The 8,414-nt window shown below is 45.8% G+C and overlaps 1 protein-coding gene across 1 annotated transcript in view; it reads left to right on the forward strand.

Annotated features, from left to right (window-relative positions):
• Nucleotides 1–220: 220 nt before the first annotated feature.
• Nucleotides 221–8,414, forward strand: part of LOC110512102 (axin-1) — a 54,627-nt gene continuing 46,433 nt past the window's right edge. Inside the window, exon 1 of the mRNA XM_090194978.1 lies at nucleotides 221–447. The gene's annotated coding sequence lies outside the window, so the exon portion shown is untranslated. The remainder of the gene's footprint in view (nucleotides 448–8,414) is intronic.

The raw sequence follows: 8,414 nt of genomic DNA on the forward strand, positions 1-8,414 counted from the left end.
AAGCTGTTAAATACAACATCAAACACAGGGCAAGCCCAGCAGGGGGTCTTCTGTCAGTCTGACGTCCTTTCTACTGAGGGTCTGTCTGGTGTGTGTGTTGGTGGCGGGGCCCCCTGCAGAACGGAGAAGGCCTTCGTTGCTCCTCCATATCGCTGCAGCGTGATGACATCACAACACGGAAACAAGAGAGGGGGAGGGGTGGGAGGGAGGGAGGGAGGGAGGGAGGGAGGGGATGAGAAAGAGAGGAGGAGAGAGAGAGGGAGAGAAGGGCTGATAACCAAGACAACGACACAAAGATGGCGACAGATTCCACTGCGGGACGCCAACGGGAGTCCAGATTAACAGATCGTCCTGCGGAGTACCAGAACCGTTGTCCGTTACAACGGGACGACGATCGGCCTGACACCGCGACACGACCACCACCGACCCCGCCACATCATCGCCACGGTAAGAATCCCCGTTTACCGTATCGCTGCCACCGCCCTCCCACCGTCCGTATGCCAACGGAACCTCCAAAACAACGAAGCCCGTTGTGCCGTAACATCTCCCCCACCGCCACGGTGTCGGCGTCGTCGTCCGACCCGTTTTGTTGTCGTGTTCGTCTTCTAATCTAATAACAGTTAGTTTTTTTCTTCTGTTTCTTGCGCTCCTTTCATCCTGGTCCTTCTGTCTCCAGAAGCCCTTTATCCACATCAAAGGAACCACATCAATTGGTTTGACTGCCAGGAGAGTCTCCAGGAAAAAGACCTCGTAGCGAAGATCACCACAGGCTTTCCTGACGCATTTATTTACATCTTCGCCTTGCTGGGGTTCTTCTCCCCATCCTGCTCCATCCTGCTCCATCCTGCTCCATCCTGCTCCATCTCTACCCTCCATCCTGCTCCATCTCTACCCTCCATCCCCTTCCACCCCATCCTGCTCCATCCTGCTCCATCTCTACCCTCCATCCAGCTCCATCCTGCTCCATCCTGCTCCATCTCTACCCTCCATCCTGCTCCATCTCTACCCTCCATCCCCTTCCACCCCATCCTGCTCCATCCTGCTCCATCTCTACCCTCCATCTCTACCCTCCATCTCCTTCCACCCCATCCTGCTCCATCTCTACCCTCCATCTCTACCCTCCATCTCCTTCCACCCCATCCTGCTCCATCCTGCTCCATCCTGCTCCATCCTGCTCCATCTCTACCCTCCATCTCCTTCCACCCCATCCTGCTCCATCTCTACCCTCCATCTCCTTCCACCCCATCCTGCTCCATCCTGCTCCATCCTGCTCCATCCTGCTCCATCTCTACCCTCCATCTCCTTCCACCCCATCCTGCTCCATCCTGCTCCATCCTGCTCCATCCTGCTCCATCCTGCTCCATCTCTACCCTCCATCTCCTTCCACCCCATCCGCTCTTCCTTGGCTGCGGAATGCCTCAGAACTCTCCTCCATTGTTTTACCAACCCACGACGTTCCGATTCCACATTCTCATTCCCCAATCAAATAGAACTCCTTTGTTAGACTGTTATAGACAGGAAACATTTCCGATTTCTAAACTAGGTTTAATGTAGGGTTATTTTTTCTCTCTCTCTCGACTGGGCAGTAGGTAGAGTCTCCAAGACTGTTGATGACAATACGTGAAACAATATTTGAATAAGCAGCAGGAGGTAAATCTTTTAATCCAGTGTAGCTAATCCAGCCTTGCAGGAGGAGGAGGAGGAGGAGGCCATTTTGGTCTCTCTATATTCACACTGTCTCAATACACATCAGTAGGAAGCCATGGCAGACACGCTGACAGTCCTCTTTATGGGCCCAAGCCGGGCTGAAAAAGAACAGGGGATGAATGAATGGGTTTAAACACCTCTCAGACGTTAAAGGTTTCTATGCTTTTTTTTTTCTTTCCAGTTTTTTTCCCTTCTTTTCCTGGTTATTACTCGGTAATGAGCCTGTGTGGAGCTCTGAGAAGAGAGAGACAGATCTCAGCCTTTCTCTCGTCAGCTGGTAGGATTGTCTGTGTGCTGTAGAACCCACAGAATACGGATGATAGCTACTATTCTACTATCTCAACACAATAAACCAACAAGTCGTGCTCGTCTCCTTAGTTTGATGCTTCGTGACTCTTAACACATATTGTGGGCTGTTTAGCTACGACCCAACCCTCTCCAAACAGCCGTCCTCCATGGCTGTTTAGCTACGAACCAACCCTCTCCAAACAGCCGTCCTCCATGGCTGTTTAGCTACGACCCAACCCTCTCCAAACAGCCGTCCTCCATGGCTGTTTAGCTACGACCCAACCCTCTCCAAACAGCCGTCCTCCATGGCTGTTTAGCTACGAACCAACCCTCTCCAAACAGCCGTCCTCCATGGCTGTTTAGCTACGACCCAACCCTCTCCAAACAGCCGTCCTCCATGGCTGTTTAGCTACGACCCAACCCTCTCCAAACAGCCGTCCTCCATGGCTGTTTAGCTACGAACCAACCCTCTCCAAACAGCCGTCCTCCATGGCTGTTTAACTACGACCCAACCCTCTCCAAACAGCCGTCCTCCATGGCTGTTTAGCTACGACCCAACCCTCTCCAAACAGCCGTCCTCCATGGCTGTTTAGCTACGACCCAACCGTCTCCAAACAGCCGTCCTCCATGGCTGTTTAGCTACGACCCAACCCTCTCCAAACAGCCGTCCTCCATGGCTGTTTAGCTACGAACCAACCCTCTCCAAACAGGTTGCTTCCCAAATGGTGCCTTATTCCCTACGTCGTGCACTACTACCCTATTGGCTCTGGTAAAAAATTGTGCGCTACACACTGAGTGTACAAAAACATTAGGAACAACTTCCTAATACTGGGTTGCACAACCCCCTTTGTCTTCAGAACAGCCTCAAGTCGTCGGAGCATGGACTCTACAAGGTGTCGAGAGCGTTTCCGCAGGGATGCTGGCCCATGTTGACTCCAATGCTTCCTACAGTTGCGTCAAGTTGGCTGGATGTCCTTCGGGTGGTGGACTGTTCTCGACACATCCTTGAGCGTGAATAACCCAGCAGCGTGGCAGTTCTTGACACACTAAAACCGGTACCCCGTTCAAAGGCACTTAAATCTTTTGTCCTTCCCGTTCAATGGCACACACGCACAATCCATGTCTCGTCTTTAAAAAAAAAAACGTATTTAACCCGTCTCCTCCCCCTTCATCTACACTGACTGAAGTGGATTTAACAGACGACATCAATAAGAGATCCTAACATTCACCTGGTCAGTCGTCATGTCATGGGAAAGAGCAGGTGTTCCTAATTATTTGTCGACTCGGTGTATTGGGACGTATGTCATGGGAAAGAGCAGGTGTTCCTAATTATTTGTCGACTCGGTGTATTGGGACGTATGTCATGGAAAGAGCAGGTGTTCCTAATTATTTGTCGACTCAGTGTATTGGGACGTATGTCATGGAAAGAGCAGGTGTTCCTAATTATTTGTCGACTCGGTGTATTGGGACGTATGTCATGGAAAGAGCAGGTGTTCCTAATTATTTGTCGACTCGGTGTATTGAGACGTATGTCATGGAAAGAGCAGGTATTCCTAATTATTTGTCGACTCGGTGTATTGGGACGTATGTCATGGAAAGAGCAGGTGTTCCTAATTATTTGTCGACTCGGTGTATTGGGAATAGGGTGTCATCTGGGACGCAATGTGTTCTCCTCCTCGCCCCCGAGGTTCCTCTCTCTTTCTCCGGGAGGTATATATAATGAAGACTTCAGTCGTCCTTTCAGCGTTTAAATGGCTCTTTGTGTGAGAGGAGGTAAAGCCTGTTTCAGTCAGGCCCGTACGGACGCTTAAATCCGCCATGGCAGCTGCAACAAAGGACCCCGAGACCAGGACACACAGACAAAGGGTGTATCTCAATAGTCTTGACTAGACCCTCGTCTAGGACACACAGACAAAGGGTGTATCTCAATAGTCTTGACTAGACTCTCGTCTAGGACACACAGACAAAGGGTGTCTCTATGTGTGTGTGTCCCCTCACCATTCCCGTTTTGGACTTGGGAAGAGGCCCCTGGTGGCATGTCTAGTGGGGTATGTATGGGTGTCTGAAGAGACCCCTGATGGCATGTCTTGTGGGGTATGTATGGGTGTGTGAAGAGACCCCTGATGGCATGTCTTGTGGGGTATGTATGGGTGTGTGAAGAGACCCCTGGTGGCATGTCTTGTGGGGTATGTATGGGTGTCTGAAGAGACCCCTGACAATATGTCTTGTGGGGTATGTATGGGTGTCTGAAGAGACCCCTGGTGGCATGTCTTGTGGGGTATGTATGGGTGTCTGAAGAGACCCCTGACAACATGTCTTGTGGGGTATGTATGGGTGTCTGAAGAGACCCCTGGTGGCATGTCTCGTGGGGTCTGTATGGGTGCGTGAAGAGACCCCTGGTGGCATGTCTAGTGGGGTATGTATGGGTGTCTGAAGAGACCCCTGGTGGCATGTCTTGTGGGGTATGTAGGGGTGTGTGAGCTGAATGTGATTTGATTATCCAGACAATTTGGACTTTTCGCCACAGTAATATTTACCATAACTAAAAGAGAAGCAGTACATCTCTGGTCAACCGTCAACCAGAAAGACTATCATCCATGTTGTTGATGTTAGTTATATGTGTGTGTAGTTAAAGGGCAAGACGTGCTGTTTTGTTTTGAGACAGCTTTGCTAGGTCTTTCTTTTCTGCACCTGACCATATTACCAGACAGTCCTCGAGATGGGACAAGACCAGAGTCTGGACAACTAGTACAGTTGATCTTTGTGTCAGAAACACAGAACATATTTTTATAACAGACAATATCCCTCCCCATCTTCACAACAACCTAGTCAACAACCTAGTCTAACAGTTGACCATGATAACTTCTCCTCATCTAAACAACAACTTAGTCAATATGACTTGACCATGATAATTGACCATCCAATGTTATACCTTGGAGTTCAGCTTCCTCAGCGCTCACATCCTCTATGCACAACGTCAGTTAAGGTCTTAGAGAATGTTTAGAGCCAAATACAATGCATTTAGTTTTAGATTTATTCAAGACCAGGTTATTATTACATCACCCATTCTGATACTGACCAGTTGATTATTACATCACACATTCTGATACTGACTGTGACCAGGTTATTAATACATCACCCATTCTGATACTGACCGTGACCAGTTTATTATTACATCAACCATTCTGATACTGATCGTGACCAGTTCATTATTACATCACCCATTCTGATACTGACTGTGACCAGTTGATTATTACATCACCCATTCTGATACTGACTGTGACCAGTTGATTATTACATCACCCATTCTGATACTGACTGTGACCAGTTTATTATTACATCACCCATTCTGATACTGACTGTGACCAGTTCATTATTACATCACCCATTCTGATACTGACTGTGACCAGTTCATTATTACATCACCCATTCTGATACTGACTGGGACCAGTTCATTATTACATCACCCATTCTGATACTGACTGTGACCAGTTCATTATTACATCACCCATTCTGATACTGACTGTGACCAGTTCATTATTACATCACCCATTCTGATACTGACTGTGACCAGTTCATTATTACATCACCCATTCTGATACTGACCAGTTTATTATTACATCACCCATTCTGATACTGACCAGTTCATTATTACATCACCCATTCTGATACTGACTGTGACCAGTTCATTATTACATCACCCATTCTGATACTGACTGTGACCAGTTTATTATTACATCACCCATTGTGATACTGACTGTGACCAGTTCATTTTTACATCACCCATTCTGATACTGACTGTGACCAGTTCATTATTACATCACCCATTCTGATACTGACTGTGACCAGTTCATTATTACATCACCCATTCTGATACTGACCAGTTTATTATTACATCACCCATTCTGATACTGACCAGTTCATTATTACATCACCCATTCTGATACTGACTGTGACCAGTTGATTATTACATCACCCATTCTGATACTGACCGTGACCAGTTTATTATTACATCACCCATTCTGATACTGACTGTGACCAGTTCATTATTACATCACCCATTCTGATACTGACTGTGACCAGTTTATTATTACATCACCCATTCTGATACTGACCGTGACCAGTTTATTATTACATCACCCATTCTGATACTGACCAGTTCATTATTACATCACCCATTCTGATACTGACCAGTTTATTATTACATCACCCATTCTGATACTGACTGTGACCAGTTTATTATTACATCACCCATTCTGATACTGACCGTGACCAGTTCATTATTACATCACCCATTCTGATACTGACTGTGACCAGTTTATTATTACATCACCCATTCTGACACTGACTGTGACCAGTTCATTATTACATCACCCATTCTGATACTGACCGTGACCAGGTTATTATTACATCACCCATTCTGATACTGACTGTGACCAGTTTATTATTACATCACCCATTCTTATTTAGAATATCAGTGAGCTCACTGGCATTGGGTGCTGCCATGTAGAGTGTGGAATCATCCGCATGCCGTCCTAGCGTGGTGTGAGACAAGTGGTAAAATCATTTATAAACAGAGAAATGTAACGGCCCGACCTGCCCGAGAGACACTGCACACTGTACATATCTTATGGTAGAGAAGCTTCCACTGAAGAACTCTCTGGGTTCTATTGGTTAAATGACTCTCCAGTCGTGTGATGGCAGGTGATGTAAAGCCACAGCAAGTTAGTTTCTTCAATAACATTAAAAGCTGCTCTGAAATCTAACAATACAGCTCCAATGTCATCCTGTTATTTTAACCAATCAGCAGTCATCTGAGTCAGTGCAGTACAAGTTGAGTGCCCTTCTCTATATGCATGCTGAGGTAGTTTCTCTACCTCTCCAACACTAACTTGACCAAATTCAAAACAACAATCCTTCTCTTTCCCTGTTAGATATTTTATATATTAGTATGATGGTTCACTGTTCAATATTGTCATTTAATTTCAGAGTTTTTTTTTCCCCTCTCCAGTTTTAGTAGTGAAACAGCCATTTAACATGACGGGCAACATCAAAAGGTTTTGTTATCGGTGACCTTTCAACTTCAAAGACGGACGGAGATTAATTGGGTTTTCTGTCCGTTATATTTCATTTAAGGTACTCCAACGTCTTTTCCTATTGTGTTTTACGTCATTTATCTCGGTTTGGTAATTATCATTTCTTCTTATTTTTGCTAAGTTTAGTCACAATATGTCTCCATGCACAATACGTCAACCAATCAGCTGAGCAGCCTGACTTTTTTGCATCACGTCTTTGAACCATAAAATGTTTCAATTCCTCATCAAGCTAACAGGGTTCTAACAGGGTTCTAACAGGGTTCTAACAGGGTTCTCACAGGTTTCTAACAGGGTTCGAACAGTTCACACAGGGTTCTAACAGGGTTCTAACAGTGTCCGAACAGTTCTCACAGGGTTCTAACAGGGTTTGAACAGTTCACACAGGGTTCTAACAGGGTTCTAACAGTGTCCGAACAGTTCTCACAGGGTTCTAACAGGGTTCTAACAGTTCTCACAGGGTTCTAACAGTTCTCACAGGGTTCTAACAGGGTTCTAACAGTTAAGGTATTAACAATTGCCATGAATAATTTTACAAATATTTCCAGTGCTGCATCTTGGTTCACTTCCTCAAACACATCAGACCAACATGTACATGTTTACATCTTCAACAACAACAACAGAGTCCTGAGAAAATATATTGTCTGATCTCTTATGAATTTACTTTAGGCCCAAACCTTTGGCACTTTCCTTGTTATTGACAAAAATGTTATGGTCACTACAGCCAATGGGAATTTATATTAGTTTGGAGCAAAGCTTTGCAGCATTAGTGACAATATGATCAATACAAGTGGGTGTCATAGATCCGACACTATTGGTTTACACTGTAGTTGGCTGGGTGATAATCTGAGTTGTATTACCGGCATCAATCACACTGTAGTTGGCTGAGTGATAATCTGGGTGATATTACAGGCATAAATCACACTGTAGTTGGCTGAGTGATAATCTGGGTTATATTACAGGCATCAGTCACACTCTTGTTGGCTGAGTGATAATCTGGGTTATATTACTGGCATCAGTCACACTCTTGTTGGCTGAGTGATAATCTGGGTTATATTACGGCATCAGTCACACTGTAGTTGGCTCGGTGATAATCTGGGTTAGATTACAGGCATCAGTCACAGTTAGAAGATTCCTCTAGAGAGGACAGCTAGTTGCTAACCAGTCACTGTTCAGGTCACCCCAATAAATAGACCTCTCTGTTTACATCACACACCTCATTGCACCTCGTTGCAACACATTTTATCCAGATACTGACTGTTGGCACTTGGCCCATAGCAGCACCCCAAAAGAAGAGTTTAGTCGAGGCAGGTGAACCTGTAGCCA

Source organism: Oncorhynchus mykiss, chromosome 13 (genome assembly GCF_057628025.1).
Source record: "Oncorhynchus mykiss isolate SJ-2025 chromosome 13, ASM5762802v1, whole genome shotgun sequence".
NCBI classification, from domain to species: domain Eukaryota; kingdom Metazoa; phylum Chordata; class Actinopteri; order Salmoniformes; family Salmonidae; genus Oncorhynchus; species Oncorhynchus mykiss.